Source organism: Catharus ustulatus, chromosome Z (assembly GCF_009819885.2).
Source record: "Catharus ustulatus isolate bCatUst1 chromosome Z, bCatUst1.pri.v2, whole genome shotgun sequence".
NCBI lineage: Eukaryota > Metazoa > Chordata > Aves > Passeriformes > Turdidae > Catharus > Catharus ustulatus.
This window is the reverse complement of record NC_046262.2, coordinates 26,027,518-26,047,451: the sequence shown is the minus strand read 5'-3', so window position 1 is coordinate 26,047,451 and position 19,934 is coordinate 26,027,518. Positions and strand designations below refer to the sequence as shown.

At 39.8% G+C, this 19,934-nt stretch overlaps 1 protein-coding gene across 3 annotated transcripts in view; it reads left to right on the top strand.

Annotated features, from left to right (window-relative positions):
- Nucleotides 1-11,484: 11,484 nt before the first annotated feature.
- Nucleotides 11,485-19,934, top strand: part of TNPO1 (transportin 1) — a 74,587-nt gene continuing 66,137 nt past the window's right edge. For 2 of the 3 annotated variants that reach the window (XM_033085342.1, XM_033085341.1), the window contains exon 1: nt 11,485-11,591. The gene's annotated coding sequence lies outside the window, so the exon portion shown is untranslated. The remainder of the gene's footprint in view (nt 11,592-19,934) is intronic. The other variant, XM_033085340.1, reaches the window with a different exon arrangement.

Sequence of the window (19,934 nt, the reverse complement as noted above, 5' to 3'; positions counted from 1 at the left end):
GCGTGGAATAATTGACACATAGTTAAATATTTGGCTCTAAGCTCTACACTGGTAGGTCAACATGTAGTGAATATAAAGCAGGTTAAAGGAAGAGGTCAGTATACTGCTAGTTCACTAATCAGCCACTGGCCTCTTACCAGAAACAGCACGTAAATCTCATTAAAGTGCTCTTTATCTAAGTGGGGGAAGAATATACATCAGCTGCCTTCGTTGAAGAACAAATGGCATGCAAATGCTAAGACTCTTACTGCTGTCAGTGGTAGAGGCAAAGAACAAAAATATAAACTCAAATAGCATCTGCTAGGTGTTATATTGTAATTCTTAAGTAAAAGAAAATACTGGAACAAGTAAAGACAGTGGTTGAAACCTGGTGACAGATACGAATGAAGCATTCTCAGTTTTGTAGTTTTAAAGTGCAAGTCTCAGTTCTGATAGATTAAAGTCAGTTTTGCCATGGCACAAGTTTCCAAAGCACTATATGAATTTCAACACTAAATTCTGCATGTCAATAATAATTCATTTACAGATTTTGTTCTGGGAAATTGTTAGCTGTGCTGAACTACAAAACTGATGCACTAGAGATGGGATATTACTTGAAAACTCTCTCTAACTACAGATTACAGAGTGAAGTAAATCCTGTTTATAGTTGTTTTTAGAAAAATTACTATCATTACATTGTCCCTGAGAAAAGCACAGAAATAACAAAAGGAATGTCTTAAAGTTGGGGGGTGGGAGGGGAAAGCGAAGTTTCTACAAGCAACTATCTTTAGAAAAATGCAAAACAATACAAAAAGGTGATTTCTTATGTAATGATCTTGCTAAAAGGAAGGCTAATGATACTGGGCTGTATAAGAAGTATTGCCAGAGAAGGGATGTGAAAATTATGAGGGGAGAAAAGAATGCTCAAGGGGAATGTCATCAATGTATATAAATACATCAAGGAAGGGAAGAAGTATCCAGGCTCTTCCTAGTGATGCCCAGTGACAGGACCAGAGGCAGAACCAGAGAAGTTTCCTCGTGAATGTAAGGAACAACTCCTTTTACTGTGAGAGTGACTGAGCAGTGGCACAGGTTGCCCAGAGAAGTAGTGTAATCTCCATCCTTGGAGACTGTCAAAAGCCATCTGGACATGGTCCCAGGGAAACAGCTCCAGATGATCCTGCTTGAGCACAGAGGTTGTATCAGATGACTTCCCGAACTGCCTTGTAACATCAGCTATTCTTTGTATTAAATACATTAGGATTTGAAAAATGTATCCAAAAGAAAATAAATCCATTTGGAATCATATGCTGTTATGTATTCAGAAATTAAATTTTTCTCACTTAGAACTGCAATAGCCATATGCTTCTTCTCTTGACAGCAAATTATTTACTTCATCAGTTCTGAAATTAAGCATGCCAAAGGAATGAATGAAACATATTAAATTGATTTATTGTACCTAAACACATTTTCTGGTTCATAACTTTTTTTTTAATCAGTATGTTAATGGAATTTTAAAATTATTTTTCAGAAAGGAGATAGCACAAAGTTACAAACACAGGAAATCAGTCTTGAAGAATTATATCTATGAAGAAAATAATTAGCATATGTTTTAAAAAAAGAAAAAGAAACCCTTCTCCAACTGGGCAGTAATTCAAATCTTGTAACAAGAAACTTCAGTAATTATTTCATTTTTAATTGCTGGGACGTGAATATATTTGTATTTGATGACTATAAATTCTATTTTAAGATGACAGGTGGAAAGGATACTCACTTCCCCGTGGAGAAGTTTACTAGCATACAGTATTTCCTATGGAGTAAGCTGGCTGTTGAGCTCTGCAGCAAGCTGATGTCTAGGGAAATGATTTCCAACATGAAACCACTGATAATCCATGTGGTCACTGATTATCATGTGGTCATGATAATTGGTCACAGACATATAGGGAAGGAACAATGTAAGGCAGCAAAAACAAAGATGTGGCATTAAAAAATGTGATGTTAAACTGTGCAAAAAAAAGGGGGAAAAGGCCACATGAAAATTAGAGAGGTCACAACTCAAAGTCTGTAGAAAAGAGTTTGCAGTAATGCCAAGAAATTGATAGTCTGAGGTCGGCAAAATTATTACAAGCTCCCCTTATGATAAGAGGATCTACATATAAACTAAATTCACTATTTGAATATGATAAGAGGTGAGACACTTAAAGATTACTTAAGACACCTAAAGAATTTTCTAAAAGAACAGAGAACTGCTTGGGATTTATAACTACCTTGTTAGTAACTTGGAAAAGAAAAATAGGTTTTCATAGCTATAAAGATTTCAAACTAGAAATGTTAGTGCTTAAATTTTTTTGCTTTTATTGATCTTTTAACAGAAACAAAAAATCCAATATTCTAAATTTTTTCCCACTGTGGCAGCTCTTCCTTTCAACAACCAAAATTAGAAAATAGCACTGGATGAAGATCATGTGAGCCTTTTACTGTTGGCCAGTGAAAGAGAGCCACAGATACTGCATAAAAATTGGTTAAGCATACAGATTTTCTCTGTTGTAAATGAAAACATTCTCTAATAACAGTGTTACAAAGACTGAAAGATACAGACAGCTGACTTTCATCTCTGATAAGGCATATTCCTTTCCTCAGCTCCCACATCTCCAAGGGAAGTGTGCCTGGTACAGAATGAAATACCACCCTGAGGGTGTTTGCATGTCTTCCTGTAAGAATCCAAAGTCCAGGCTCTCAGAGGCATTGGAAAGGTATGTGGGGTAGGACCACAGCTGATGTGTCCTCCTCACTCCTTTACCTCTGAGATGGAGGTGAAAGCCAACCATGTTACATGTCCAAAAATAGGTAAAGGGAATGAAAGGCTATCAAGTAACCTCCACCCCTCCTCTTGTATCTACAATATGATCGTGCACAATTTGCTCACAAACAGTGCTTTCAAACTTCAGCAGTGAGTTCAAAGCAGATTGTGCAATAAATGTCCTTAGTAATCTCTGGAATGGTTCTGGGTAGCAGTCAGAATACCTCTGGAAATCATGATGAAATACATGTCAAATCAAGAGCTCTGCTACCATTCAACCAAACTTAATGCCTCATATATTGCAAACTACGTAACTTAGCTTGGTTAACATCTGTTAAGAACCATGATTTTTTTTTTTCAGGCTCATCTCTGATTTTTTTCAAAGGATATTTTGCAAGAGAAAGGTCAGTAAATGTATTTCCAAACATGTTTCCTTAGCAAGAAAGTTGATAGCTTTTAGTGGAATGCTTTCCAGGGATGCTTGTCCATTGACAAATCTCCAATATTCAAGTAAACTTATGTCAAATGACTCCTTGTTTCTTTTGGAGACTTAGGGAGAGGGAGATATTTTTTTTCTCTCATGCCTAACATGTTCATAATTCTGTCTTCTTTTTTTAAATCAGATTTTAATTCCCTGTTGCAATAGTCATTTTTACTGGGAAGAAAAGAAAGTGATGCTTTTTAAATTACAGTGATTGTGTCTTGTTAAAGAGATGCTATTAGACTTATCAAAGGTGGTTGCCACAGCAGTACTGTGATAACACAGAGTTCTTTTGGAATTATTTTTCTGACTTAAACATACACATTTTATTAAATATTTGGCCTCATGATTATATGCAGGTGGATATTCCCATGTTTAAAACTTGATGCCCTCGAGAAATTAAATTCTTCGGCCTTTTGGTCTACACTGAGCACTGAGTGAAATCCTGGCAGTCCATAAAATGTGGGAATGCTGCCAATGCCTTTGATGAAGTCAGAATTTTTTAAGGACTATGTCATAAATTTATATTTACTATACAACTTTCCTGACTATCTAGACCCAACCATGACTCGAACACTGTAATATATTTTCAATTGCAATTGTGAAACACGTATAATTTCTTCTTTATATTTGTAAACACAAGAAAAAACCTCCAACAATTTAAACAGAAAAATAGCAATCTAAGTTTGTAATACTGACATATTTGATAATATAGTTCTTACACTTTTTGAAAGTAACATTTGCCATGTAACTTTCAATACTAAGTTATTTACAAACATGACACACTGGAATGCAGATAATTGATTCCTCTATTTTTATGTCATCATGGCTAAGTACTTGGGATCATGTATCCTAATGGTTCAGTAATTGTATTTCTTCTTAATGCAGCATAATATATAAAAGGGCACACAAATGACAGCAAAACTGGCACAAATCTAGCTGGCCTGTCTACAGATGGAATGTTATGGTTTGGGTTTTTTTTTGATTTATGAAATGAAGATTTATTAAGCAGAGTTCTGAGAAAGAAATACAATTATTATGTTACCTGAGAAAAATACGGCAAGTCTGTATTTTTAGTAGAACATTTAGGAGAACATACAGGTGTGTCCTTGGATATCTCTTGTATCCAGAACCTTGAAAATACCCCTGATAATTTTTTTAAGTATTTGGTATTCACTCTAGATGCCAAAGACAATGCACTGTGTGTGGGAGTTCCAGTTATCACACAAACCAATAACCTCTGCAATTTCTAGGCCACTCTTCCCCAAAATCTTTTTAGCCAGGGACACTCTTCAAAAGCTTAGTCGTGTTGCAGAGTTCTCATTCAGCATCCCATTCCTCCTCTCCTTTTCCCTGTCAGCTGTACTGCTGGTGCTACAAGAACTCTCACCCAGCCAGGCTGACCAGGCAGGCAGGAAGCATCCTGGCTCCCAGCACACCTCTCCAAGGAGCACAATGCAACACCCAGGCTGCTTCTCCAGGCCAAAATAGCTTCACCAAGTACACTCCATACTTCATCATTTGGAAAGTGGTACTTTCATATTATCACAGAATGGTTTCGATTGGAAGTCCAAAAGTCTTTAAAAGTCATCTTGTCCAACACTCCTGCAATGAGCAGGAGGATCTTTCAACTAAACTTAAGTGAGGCATAATAATTTTTGGTTCCTGTTGTTACCACAGCCATTCTCTTGAATAATTATAGAAATGGGCAATAAAATAACCTGCCTTTCAAAATCTCATGGAAGATCTCCATTTTCTATACAGTTTTCCATTAAGATGACATGGAATTGCAAAACTTGGTAATTTAAATATTTCTGAATTATTAGTTGTCATGCATCATAATTCTGAATGCAATACTTTAATCATCAGAAGCAAGTAACTGAGAACATGAGAAAATCCTAACCTGAAACTTGATCCTACCCAAACAAAACCACTGAAGATTAATAGTCTTGTTGCTGAACTCCGTTGAAATCAGAGGTTCTAACAATTCACAAAAATGTTAATCAAGAAGTATCAAATTAAGTTATAGAACACTTTTTCATAAGAAAGAACTAGGCAAAGTAAAAGGAAAATGACAGACCGGGCAATACTTGTGTTTTCTTTCTCTGAGTCCTTGTTAGTCCAAGTTTCACTGCTCACAAATCTTAGATACCCACCTGACATCCTCACTAATTAATTCTAGTTATTTTCTTCTTTTTTTTTTTCCATCTTTCTCAGGTTAGCCAATTTTTAACCTCTCATAATATTTTCTTAAAATCTCCAGCACAACTATCTTGGAGATAACCCACATACAGACCTTCACCATTGGTTAATATAGTCGCTGGTGCTGCTCCTGAAAAGAGGAAAAGGTATTTTCAGCACCCTTTTACTGCTGTTGCCTCCATTTCCTGGAGGAGAGAAGCAAGAGGACTATGCCTGTGTCTATACACAACTCCGTAAATTCTGTCATGCCCACAAACAAATCTTTGACTGGTAAGCACTTATATCTTTTCTGCTGGTCTAGTAGTCTAAGCTCATGGCAAAGGAGTTGGAAAATAATGCAGTCATAGTGACAACAGATTACATTCATCATGCAGCTCATTCAACTCCTTCAGATATCTCCAAAGATTTCTTCTCAGAATTCCTGCTATTTCCAGATGGACAAACTAATTTATGAAACATAAAATTTCAAACAGATTTCAGAGTTCCACTGAAAAAACCTCAGTGGCCAACCAAGAACAATATGATGATTTCTGAACATGTTCATAAACAATTTTCTGTTAAAAATGATACCTAGATTGATGATAACAGTTTTTTTATGTCTGAAACTGCTACTGACCTTGATTTACATGTTGATGGCCTGCTTTACAAGTTTTTCCCATTCATTTATTTAACATGCCAGCTTCTAACCTTTCTGACCTTCAGCCAGCCCAGTGAAACTACATGCTTAAAGCATATAATTAATTTGTTTTAAAGTTTAAACACATTATAATCAATACAATTTGACATTTATTCCAGAACATTTATGTTTTAAATTCCTCTTAAAATGTACTTGGCATGCTATGATTAATCTCTGAGAAATGGCTGGTGTAGGTTGCTTCAGGCAATAACAGCTTTAGTTGCTACTGCTAAATTTATCTTTAATTATGAATCAAAACCTTTAGGAAAGCTGCTTATTCCTTTGTAGTGATACAAAATAGAAACTACATTGGAAAAGATCTCAACAGCTAACATTAAACACCATCTTGCCAGTATGTGGTTGAAAGTATATTTTTAGCTAAAAATAAGTGAATCAAATTTTTACAAGCAATGACAAAACACAAAAAATCAATATGTAATTTCTCTTAACAGTGACTCCCTATATAAATGGAGATAGTTCATGAACTTCGCTAAAAGAAATACTGTTTGAATAGGCAAAATAGCAGTGATATTTTCAGTCTCTTGCAAACCAGGAAATAGTTATGTTTATAACTTTGCACATACTGAAAATCTATTCCAAATTTTGTTTGTGATATCAATTAATCATGCCTATGAAATCAATTAAGTAATTTGTGTTATTTCTCTCCGACCAGCAGATCATGTATTTCTCACATTTAGTGACATTGTCTTGGACAAGATTATCATCTTACAATGCTTCCAAAATATGTAAATTGCATATTGTTGAACAAATCCTGTCTTATTTTCGATAGTAATTAACTACACATGAATATATAGATATTAATTTACTACTTAAATCTTCCTTCCTTCCTTCCTTCCTTCCTTCCTTCCTTCCTTCCTTCCTTCCTTCCTTCCTTCCTTCCTTCCTTCCTTCCTTCCTTCCTTCCTTCCTTCCTTCCTTCCTTCCTTCCTTCCTTCCTTCCTTCCTCCCTCCCTCCCTCCCTCCCTCCCTCCATCCCTCCCTCCTTTTCCTCTCTTATTCTCTCATTCTCTCTCACCCTCCCACACTTAGGCTGTAAAAAAGCCTTGAAAACACAATTTAGCAACATTCACACTGCTATGGAGTAGAGATTTCCCTACAGTTTTTTGTCTCTATAGTCTAGCAGCAGTAAAACACAGGTGCACCACTAGGTAGCATTTCTTCATTTGCTCTCAGAAAGGGCCTCTATAAAAGTGCCCACAGAACTTCAGCTGTAGCACAGTAACTGGGTTCCTTGGAAAAAGTGGATAGAAAAAGAAACCAAAGCACAAAAAGTATACAGAAGCTGATTGGGGGAGGAAAAAAAAAAAGAAAAAAAAATAGAAGATAAATTCATACTCTTTTCCTCCTTTCAAATTAATCTTGAGATAGAATATCAGGCATCCAGAAGAAGTAGCTCTATTATCAGATGGGTAAGAAAGGTAAGAAACATCACTTTACCGGGAAGAATATGCACAAATGCCTTCTCTTCATATTTTGGGAAGAGTCACACATTTTACACCATTAGATGCCCAGCCTTCACCTGTAAACATATTAAGGAATTTCAAGGAATGTACTACAGTACATTAATCAGACGTCAGAGCCCAAGAACATACTTAGTTGAGCAAGATAACCAAGAAAGACCAGAACAAATGCTGGATTTATTTTCCAATCTAAGCAGATCTAAAACTGCAGGTAACACTGCTGTCAAATGGCCATTTTGGGAAACCACTAAAAATCCTGATGGATACTTTGTCAATTTCCATGTTACAGATCTTCATTGTGACACCAAATTCAATCACACTGCCCAAAGCCAAGTTCTTGTCCACCTCTGACCTGAATAAGGATCACAATCCTGCACTCATAACTTCATGCATGTTAAAAGATTAAAACACATCCTCTTGGCTTTAACAATCAACAAAACAGTGATATTAGCATTGAAACATGGTCAATGAGTATGTAAAATGATATCTCTGATATGTATTGGCCAGCAATACCTCTTCCACTCGCTGCTTTCAAAATTGCAAACTCATGCAAATATCAAAACACCTTTACATTAATTTCTAGATTTTATTCAATCCTAACTTTACACTTACTTATAAATAGAAGACAAAATTAGAAAAATTACAGGACACATTTAGAGCATCTGTAGAGTACCTCGGGTTGTTTCTGATTCCTCTGTATAGCAACCCAAAAATTCAATTAAGTCATGCTTTGTAAGCTGGAGGGCAAATTTTCATGGGAACTGCACAGCTTCCTTTCTTACTAAGAAAACTACCCTTGCAGTTTCAGATGGTGCATCTCCATGCCTATAGATAATAAATTGCCATGCTTGATCCTATCAAGAAAAATCAGGTGCTTAAAAATCATAAAATGAAAACAAATTATAGCGAAAATAGCCAAGTCTGTTCCTAAAAACAATCTGCAATCACAAAGACAGAATGGCAGCCTAAAATTTAAAAAAATTAAAGGTATGGCTGTATAATGCATCATCAGTGCAATGCAGACATGACTAAGCTGGTTTCAAATAAATTTAGGAATTGTTTAGCACAGACCTTTGGCTTTCTCAGTCAAAATTATTTTACTCAGAAAAGAGATAAGTTAGCTCTGGCTTACTATGTGCTATTGTAACTAGGCTGTGTCTAATACCTAGGTACCTCACCATCCCAAAAGACTTCAGCTCACATATGTAAACATGGAGACAATGCTAATTTTGCAATAACCTGTTTCCTTCACATTTTGTTGATAGAACATAATCAGCAGTTGAAATGGACCAGGACCTTCATTTGTATGGAACATGCCTTTCACAGATGATACCAAGTGTGCATGGAACACAAAACTATTTAAACATACTCTGCCATAATCTATCACTAGAGTGAAATGGATACATAACTTATAGTTTTATTTGCCTTGTTTAAATACAGCAGACTAGTGCATCGGGTCTGAAAGTGTATTTCAATGAAGTCTAGCTAACTGAAAATGCATTGTTTGTTTCTAATATTTCCTTTTATTTAAATAAAGAAATCACAAAGCTGTCAGGAAGTTAGTAACCTGAATTTATCTGGGTAAAGTCAGGCAAAGGTAGATCTTATCTTTCATTCTTCCATCTCTTGATCTCTAGCCAGTGGAAGGACACACTGGGCCTGGATCATTTCAATTATGCCACCAAAAAAGCAGTTCAGCTGTTGGAGAGCGTGATGCACAATGGCAGTGTGGCCATAATGGCTTCTCTGTCCCCTGTAGAGTAATACCTGAGTAGTGGACTATGCTGCTTTTGTAGCTTTCTTGTCCTATGAACTGGTTTAAAATACCTATATCAGGTACCAGTATTTGTAGTATTTGTAGCTCCCCTTTCCATACCCAATAAACCCTGCTAGCACGAGCTCACTCCCACATCTCTGGGCAGACAGCTGGGCCAGAAACAGTATTACAACTCTCATTTTAAATTACGTGTGTGGGCTGGACCAACCAGTATGTTGGTACTGACGAACTGGCAGGATATCAAACAGGCACAAACTATCCCTTCCTTTGATTAGTTCTAACATTTCCTCATTAGCACAGTCCCTCTCTTATATCTGTATCCCTCCTGTTTATCTCAAGACTTGAACTTTGTTATCTTTTGGAGACCCTCATGCATCAATTAGATTTGACTGCAGCTGACCAACAGGTTGAAAACTATCAGGAAGAGAATAACAGAGGATTGGGCATCTAGGAAGATCACACAGATCACACATAATGTTTTCAGGAGGAAAGCAGGCCAGGACTTCGCCAGCAGATTGCTGGCAAAGGAGGAAGAAAGCTATAGGATATATGTTCTGTACTCAGGAAGGGTGAACTGGAAGATACAGCCCCACATACCCACTTTCCTGTTAGCTGAGAGATTTTATTATGAGATAATGAATTTACAGTGATTGTTGCAGGTGTAAGGATTAAGATATAAATTACAATTCAGCGTATAACTGTATTACAATCTGCTCAGAACAATACAGAGTAAAATAAGACTCAAGGAAAATAACTAGTATTTAATTTGACTGTGGGCAGGAGTTTCAACAGATGGAAGAAGCCTTTTGAATATGCACATATCAGATCTTCCTGGATGAGGAGATCCAGACATAGTACTGAAGTGTTGGTATTTACAAGATTACCAGACAAATCCCATGAAAATAAACAAATTTAGGTAATAGACAATGAATGTATAATGAGTATAAAATTCTGGTGTTCTGACCAGATGTGTTTTCAAGTTTTGCTCTGCAACAATGAACTTACACAAGAACATTTGACTGCTGACTTAGACAAGTGGCTGGGAGAGCAGCCCCCTTTATGGAAGACATGGTCAAAAGCTTTTGGTTGTTGTGAAATCCTAGTAGTATCCTTTCAGAGGCAGACTGAGAGGATTGTTTAAACAAGGACTGAGATAAGCCCATGTATTTCCAAGAGCAGAAGACACTCAATGGGACCATAAGCAAAGTTACCAGCTGAGTTTGTCTCAAGGACATGCTCTTCTAAATGGTCTATAAGCTTTAGAAATTGGGTGAAAATCATCAGTTTTCATTGTTTAATAAAAAGGTAGCTAGTGCTTACAGTCAAGGAGATAGGATTGAAGCACAATTAGAGATTGCTACTGCAACTAGTTGGGATGCCCATAGCCATGAATGAATATGCAGTGGTCTTCTTGCCACCACAGTTGGCCACACATCATTGAATAATAGAATAAAATGGTTGGGTTGGAAGTTCTCTCCCCTGGACCTGTTCCAAGGTCCATGCCTTTCCTGTGGTGAGGGGCCCAGAGCTGGGTATAGAAGCCAGAGAAGAATCACCTTCCTCAGCTTGCTGAGCTCATATGTTTTTTATGCAGCCCAGCGTGCAATTGTCTTTCTGGGCTGCAAACGCACTTTCGCCAGATCATGTCCCGCTTTTCATATACCAGAACCACCAAGTCCTTCTTCACAGGGCTGCTCTCAGTCCATTCAGACAATCCATTGGGAAGACCTACGTGTGAACTTGCACTGCCTAAGATGAGATCCAAAGTGCTGTACCTTTGCCGACTAGCCCTTAGCCTCATTTTTTATTGTCTATGATTTTTGGCACGCGTCAGACACCTGCTGTAGAGCGGGTGCGGGAGGCCGGCCTGGGGACCCTGGCGGGGCCCAGGGGAAAGGATTCCTGTGAGCAGCCCAGGCGCGGGGCGCAGCGGCCGAGACCGCGAGAGACCGGGCGGGGCCGGGCGGCCATTTCACCGCCGCCTCCATCGCGCCCGCCGTTGCCGGGGGGACCGGGGCAGCGGCGCCCCCGCCCCCGGCCCCGCCCCGCGGCCAATCGAGGGGCGGCGGCGGCCGAGCGAGGTTCCCTTTGTTCAGCCATTTCAGGGGCTGGAGCGGCGCCGCGAGGAGCTGTGCAGGGAGAGGTCGGGCCGCCCCCTCGCCACTCCCCTGCCGCCGGGCTCTGGGATGGTGTGGGTACGTGTCCGGGCTGGGAGGGGCGGGCTGGGGCATCCCATGCCCGGCAGTCGCCGCCGCATGCCCCGGCCGATGTCGGGGGCCTCCGTGCCACTGTTGGGCGGGGAGCCGTGGGGTCCCGGCCGTGGGCTGCCTCTTCCGCTCCTACCTGGATGGATGCGTGGATGGATGGATGGATGCATGGATGGATGGATGGATGGATGCATGGATGGATGGATGGACGGACGGACGGACGGACGGACGGGGCAGGCAGCGGCTGGAACCCGAGGACCGGGCAGACCCCCGAGATACCCCTTCCCGCCCCTCGTTTCCCCCGGCTCCTCCCGGTGTCCTGGCTGGCGCCGTCTCTGCAGCATTGTAGCGGAAAGTGAAAGTCGCTTCAGGATAGAGGAACGTGGCCCTATTTCCCACCGTGGTTTCTGGCGTGCGTGGGGTCCCTCCTGTACAGATTTGCATAGGTGGGGCTTTAAATTTTTATTCCGAAATAGTAGAGAAGCGAGAAATCTCGTGTTTATCTAGTGCATTCGTTTGCATAGGAAGATTATTAATTTAGGTACATTGACAGTGGAAATTGACAGTGGAACTTGTGAACCTTCTGTGGGGTGACTGTAAAAGGACAGAAATGCTTTCTGGGTTGGTACAAGTGGCTTAATTAGTCTGCAAGATATTTATCTCCTTGCTGTAAAGGTTATAATTCCTCTCACTTGACTTTCTGCTCAAGACCTGAGAAATCCTCCTACTGTGAGGATTGTTCTGCAATGTATTCAGGCCACCACAGCTGCTTAGCCTGTTTGCTTCTTCTCTTGCATAGTTAAGTGGTCTTTAATGTGGCATTCAAATATATCGAAGGTGTGATTAAATCCTTACAGCACACATTGAACAAAAAGTTGACTTGTGTTCCTTCTGTGAATGAGTAATTGAGCACAAAAAATAGTCGTATGCCTGAACTCTTAAAATGAACCTTTGATGGAATTGGAAGCTGAGCCCATAAGTCTTCATTCTACATCTGCTGTGTGAAGTGTAGTTATTTTTAAGTGATATGTGGGAGGATGGAGGAAAGGTGCCTACAGTTGGGAAGTTTCTGTATGATCGAAATTACTTCAGAATGCATTTTTCCAAATTTAGTTAGCTTATACTCAAAGCGGGATAAGACAAAAGAATAGTTATGATACTCTAAAAGCAGGGTTACAAAAGCAGTTTATTGACTGTATTAAAGGAGGAGAGCGCTGGGTAGAATGAGTATTGACTAAGGACCATGATTACCTTTGGATACAGGCAATGACACATTTCCTTGACTAATATAGGTGCAAGCACAGCTGTTAAACTGAGCTATGTCTTGTGATGGGGAGGTTAAAACAACATAATAATGGCTTTATGAATGTAGACTTTTACTGGATTATCTGACACACTTTTCTGTTATATTTATTTAGAACCAAGTTTAGGAGTCCTTGTATGTGGGTATTCAATAAAGCAGGTATGTGTGCTTAATTTTTAGCTTCAGGGATGGAGTTTGAAACCTTTTATAGTTAGGTGATAGGTATGCACAGAACTGTTCAGCAGATTGGCAGAGCTGCGGTAGAATATATCCTGTTCATTCTTCAGGCACACCATGATGCTATGATGGAGGGAAGGCCAAGTACAATCCTCCTCCATCAAAGCTGATGTTCAGAATCTTTCCAGTTAAAGACTGGAGCTGAAATAGAGGCTGACATTTTATCTTTGAAATGGCTTCATAATAAAGATCCTCTTTCATGGACCTGATGTTGTCAGTGTCACAAAACAGGTTTTTGTCATGAAAAATTTTCAACAGGTTTGTGAACTTGATGTGCCCTGATCAACGCATTACTATCAAGTTGTGCTGGTAACATGAACAGGGAGGATTTTTTCATTGCTTTGTTTTTGAAAGGGTAGGACTGCTTTTCCATTACTTTCATGCCTTGATATGTTGTAGTTGTGATCAATTTTGATCACAGAAATTAATTTTACCCATTAATTTGGTTCCAAACTCTGCAAGCATTTAAGTACAGAAACAGTACGATGTTTCAATCATTGAATCCACTACTTTCCACTCACTGTTTTATAGTATTGATTTGGATAGTTGAGGTAGGTTTTCTACATACATTGATAGATTTCAAATATATACTATACAATGTTTTTATTGCATGCTTTGTATATATATATATATATAATAATAATATACAGAAAGATACTAATATAGCTGTATCGTACATACATACTGAATTCATACTGAAATTATTTTTAATTTCTCATTGAAAGAGATATAGTTGTGTAGATCCACTGTTTGGTTTATGTATGTGATCTGTCATGTACATGATCAAACACTGTACATATTTATGTGTGTATACATGGATGCCTTTGAATATGGCATTTTCTAGTAACTATATAAAATGAACCTCCAATTAAATTTAAAATTAAACAATTTAAAAACAATTGTTTGTTAATTTCCTGTGTACTGAATGCATTTGAAATTTTGAGTTTGTGTATATGTCTACATCTAGTGTGTATGTCCTTGTCTATGTAAGTCAAATCTCTAGGCAGGAAATCAAATAGAATTTGTGTTTAAAATAAATTTTTTAGTTTTAAACCTTGACTATAGAACAGAAAATTATTCTTAAATTATTTTCCTATTAAGTAATTTTGTAGAGCATTTTCTATAAATCATTGGGAGAAACCCCTAAACACTGAAAATGTGCTGCTTATAGTGAGTCTGCCACTAAGTGCGTTAGTTTAAGTATTAGGTCAGTGCTACGCATGAAAGAAGGATAGGCAAGACAAGATGTTTTCAGCAGAGAATAGAAAATAAGTATTAGGTGGTACAAAAATGCAAGAAAACTTACTGTCTTAGAGTTCAGAAAGAACACACTTGCAGGAATGATGGTATGAAAGTACAGACCAGAAGTTCCCAAACTCAGTAGGTATATGATCATCATCAGCCACTTCTGGCATCCAGTGTCACATGCTTTTTCAACCATGACAAATCAGAGCCTCATCTATGGCTCTTCTCCCACCTTCCCTACTGCATGTTCCTATCATTCAATCTAGGATTACAGTCCAGTGCTCACATTTAAGCTTTCCTATCCATTCTTGCACCCATAAAAGTTTATTCTATATTATTTCAGACTTCAGTCACATCATTTCTCTTCCATATACCCATATCAACGCCTTCCAGAAGGGGAAATGGGGAACGTTGGCTTCCCCTGCATGCATGTACCTCCTTCATCTTGTTCTTCCTACTTCACCATGTCTTGGTCCTCTTTTCTTTCCTGAACCAGAAGTGCAGTCTTGGTGGGGACAGCGTTATGTTGAATGTTACAAACATTCATTATGTTGAATGTGGGTGGTGGCTGCAGTAGTTCCTAACTTTTCCCACAGGTTTTAAGGAAGCCAGGGGGCCATTGCTGTGCTGGCTGTATAGGAGCAGTGAGACTCAGAAGCTGTGGCTCAGTTAAGTTTTGAATGCGGTGTGGAAGCAGGCATAAGTGGCATCTGCACTGCACTTTGGCCACCTCTTTTATAGATGACGAAAAAAGGTCAGTAGTAGCTAGGCATGGAAAGGCAAGAGTACAGTAATTTCACGAATACAAGCCGCACCATTTTGACTAAAATTTTGCTCCCACACCAGAAATGCAGCTTATACTCAGGAGCGGCTAATATGTGAATAATTTTCTGACATTTCCAACCCCAGTAGTGCCAGCCAGGGTGCTGAGCCGAGCACCTGCCAGTAAAACCCAGGATTTCATGATTGTTACAAATTGGTTACTGTGTTGCACCACGGGTGGGGCCAGCTCAGTGCTGGCAGCGCGGTGTGGGGGGAGGGAGCGAGGCAGGGGAGTTCCCTCCTTCAGGTGGGGGAGAGGCAGGGGGCTCCATGCTGCCATCCCCGCTGCCCGTGGGGTAAGCGGGGGGCTCCTGCCCCCGCCTGCCGTGGCAGGAGCAGGCAGGCTCTGCCCCTGCCCGCTGCCACCACGGCGGGAGCGGGGGGTGCTCCGTCCCTGCCCACTGCGGCCGGGCAGCACCGGGCCGGGGCAAGCGAGCCCAGAGGCGGCGACCAGCCCCAAGCGGCCCCACTGAGCTGGCCCACCTGGCCCCGTCAGCAGCCCCAAGCGGGCTGAGCCTGTACAGCCTTAGCTGAGCCAGTAAACCCCGCCATGCTGTGGTTCTGTTACTATTTGGCAACTTTGTTGCACGCGAGTCCTTGCTGCAAACTACAGAGCGGCTTATACTCAGGTGTGGCTTATTTATGGACAAAGAACGAAATGTTTGCCAACACCCAGAGATGCGGCTTATAGTCCGTGCGGCTTGTATTCGTGAAATTACTGTAATTTTCATCAGAGGCTAAAAAGCACACATCTGCTTCTTCTAATAGAAAAGCTAAATCAGTGCAAAAATACACACAGATATTTCAGTCTGTTTTACATTAGTTTTGCTTGAGTCAATTTATCAAGGGGAAAAAAACATTAAATTATAATAAATTATTCTTTCTTGTGCAGGCAAGCCCCGAGCCATGTCTTTGGAAATCAGGAGTGACTGCAGTCCATTAAGTGTAATGCAAATAGATGAATTTTGCATAAGAGACGGAAGCTTCAGTTGTTGAATCTGGTCCATGAAAAGTAGTTAAAACTAAGCAAGATGAGCTTTGAATGGAAGCTTTTGGACAAATGGGAATTGCATTAACAAGAACACAAGACTCACTTAATTGCATTCTTTGCTTGTGTGTGAGAAAACAGACACCACATACATGTCTGAAGCAGAGATGCTTTTGGAGCCTCTTGGAAAAGGAATGGAAGTAGATCAACTGTTGACAGAAAATGGTTGATTTAAAAAAACTTAATGTTTCATTATGTTCTCTAACCTAAAGAGCATCATGGTTCTGAGCTCTGCAACATCCCTTTGAGTATCTTCTGTGAGCTTACAAAGAGGTACCTCAAGTTCAGAGGGGTTAGATGTAGTTAACATTTTCATTGCAATTTAGTCTTTGGGTTCTCCAGAAGATGCTATCAATATAAGATAATAAAAGTCATTACTCCATTGCAACAGTAGTATGCAGATTAATTACATCAGCCCTGTTACAGGTAGCCTGAAAGGAGGCAAACAAATTTTTACCTGAGTGAAGTTTGGCTGTCCTGTTCACATTTCTGTAAGTGTTAAATAGACAAAATTATTTATTATGTAGAAAATAGCTCTTTTTTTCCCACCTTTTTTGTTTTTTCTTTTTTTTCTTTTTTTTTCTTTTTTAAATTTTTCCTTTTTTTTTTCAATTTAATATAAAATTTTATATTTAATTTTTACTTATGGTAGTGCCCTAAAGCTCTACATATGAGGTTCTAACATGTCAGGTGTGTAACAAAACAGCCTTTTGCCATGTATGATTTATAGCTGAGTTGCAAAACAGAATATAAATGTTTTACAGTAGGGAACTACAGGGAGACTGGGAAGTATGAGAGAAACTTAAGACTACTGTGAACATTTCACCCAAGGAAAATTTCCACATAAAATGTGAAAAAGGGCAGAAGGTATCTTGGAATACCTTTTGCATTATACGTTTTAAAGGGCATCACATGAGAAAGCATGCTGCAGATCAATAAATTGATCCTCAAGGTGAGGATCATAAAATCACTAGCAGGAATAAAAGCCCATGTTCTGCATTGTGATCATGTATAAGAACTGTTATACTGGGGAGAGATGTTAATTTATTCTCTTGGCTATAGGCAGTTACACCTGTGACTATAGTTTAAACTCTTCATAGCTTTATGTTTCACTGATTGCATTACTTTTTTAAGACCTAGATGATATGTAGAATGCCAACAAGTTTATTTAGTGAGTTCGTGAAGTGACTTGCAACTGGTTTTCATTAAAAATGTATTTAAGTGGCCTTCAGTTTTTTAAATGACCTGTGCATTTAATGCACATTGAATTATTTTAAATTACAGTTTCTCCATTAAATAAGTTTATTTTATCTTTGGACAAGGGGAAAAGAAAACCAAACTTTTGAAAACCTTGAATTTTTTGTTTTGTATTGGTTATTTTGTTAGTAGCATTTTAAGGGAATTAATTTACCTATGTATCATTTAGACTAAGGAACTGATCACAGCAACTAGTCTCTGATTCAAATACATTCTTATATCCTTCACAAATCAACATATAAGTATTTAAATTACTAAAATATTAAAAATTTACAACTTAAGAAAGAATTACAATCAAATTCCTCATGTAATTACAGTAATTTCACGACGATAAGGCACACCGGACTATAAGGTGCACCCCCGGGGAGTTGGCAAAATTCACAACTTTGTACATCAGATAAGGCGCACTGGACTATAAGGCGCACTTTTTTTTTGCAGCGAGGCTCCGCCCCCAGCTCCCCCCACACGGTTGCTGGCCGAGGCCCCGCCTCAACCCGGCAGCCATTGGCCCGTGGGCTCACCTGTACCTGGCAGGGGCGGTGCCGTGGGCCCCCAGGCCTGCCTGTACCCAGCGGGGCCAGGGCATGCCCACTGCTGCTCCGTGCCGCCTCTCCGGGGCCGAGGCATGCCCGCCGCTACTCCGTGTCGCCTCTCCGGGGCTGGGCTATGGCCGCCGCCCCTCCGTGCTCCCTCCACGGGGCCAGGGCGTGCCTGTAGAGGAGCTGTCCTACCTGCACAGGGCCAGAGGGTGCCTCTGGAGGGGCCGTCCCGCCTGCACGGGGCCGGGGCGTGCCCCTGGAGGGACTGTCCCACCTCCACGTGGCCAGACTATGCCTGTGGAGGGGCCATACTGCCTCTACGGGGCCGGGGCGTGCCTCTGGAGGGGCCATCCCGCCTCCATGGGGCCGGGGCGTGTCTGTGGAGGGGCTGTCCCGCCGCCACGGGGCTGGGGCGTGCCTGCCACTGCTCCACCCCGCCTCCACCTGGCAGCCGCAGCCCTGCCAGCTCCCCCCGCGGCTCGCAGCTCTCACTTCCGGGTAGGCAAATTTCTGAACTTTGTCCATCAGATAAGGCGCACCGGACTATAAGGCGCACTTCCGGGTTTGGGGGAAAATTTTAATCAAAAGGGTGCGCCTTATAATCGTGAAATTACTGTACATTTTTATATGTTCAGATTCTTTATGTCACTTTTCTAATCTGAATGCATAATGTACTTTCAATTTCATTTTTGGTTTCTAATGTTTCTTCTTTCTTGAAACACTGCATTTTAACCAGAAAGGTAAAAGAATTGCTAAGGAGGCTGGTACCAAGTTGATTAAGGCTGCATTAAACTGCCCAAAGAATTTTATGGGATCATTCATCTGTAAAATAACAATATTTGTGCAGAAACAGCTATGTAGCCACTTTTGTACAGAAGCTGTAGGTAAGGTAAATTGCTTGCATTCAGACTGCCTTGCAATTTCCTTTACGGTGGTTTGACATTGCTTCAAAACTGATCTCACAGCTATGGTTGCAAGAATACTTTTTAAAAAAACAAGGCTAGAAATGAGGGAATACAGTAAGAATTAAACTCTTTTACTTTTGTTTTTAAATTGCTTCCAGTATTTGTACTATTTTTTTACTAGACAGTATAAATCCACTGTCTACCTGTAATTAGTCAGTGATCTCATAACACTCATTGCTGGAAAAGGCCATGAAGATCTGTGTAGAAGAACTCTTAAAGTTTTCTTCTTTAATGTCAGTTGGCTTCAAGATAGAGCAACTTGAATATCTTGTTTAATTGGACGTCTGAGACCTCTCTAAAACCTCATCTTCAGATGTTATATCCAAGAGCATTTAGAATAGGACTGGATATGCTTAAACTGAAAAAGCTGAAGCATTCTTCCGCTGGTGATTTCTGTTAGATATTCCCTGTGCATTTATTAGTTGAAATAGTCTTCACTCCTAAGATTATACTGCTTTACTTGCCACAACATCCAGTCAGTGTTATTGCTTTGGTCAGATAAAACATGGAAATTTTCTTTAGGAATTTGTAATACTGTTTAAATTTGTATTAATAATCTGTCTTTAATAAGACAGACATTTCTCTGTTCTTTTGTAGTTGTCTCACAAAATCTTTGCCAAGTTAATCTTGAAGCACTTGGATCATCGCTGTTTGTTGTATTAAAGAATCATACATTCAACTCATATAATTATTTATCATCTGAAAATACTGATATTCAGAGAACGCAAAAACATTGTTTTTGGCATGTCAGCAAATTCCATTATGTATATAGATGCAGTTTGGGGGTGCCTTTATCCATCATTGTTTTTTACTCCCTTCTTCACCTGAGGCTTGAAAAGCGGTGTGCAGTCATTCTTTAGCATTCTCATTAAGATCAGTAAGTCCTATTTGCTTATTTACCTAAAAGTTTTGCTT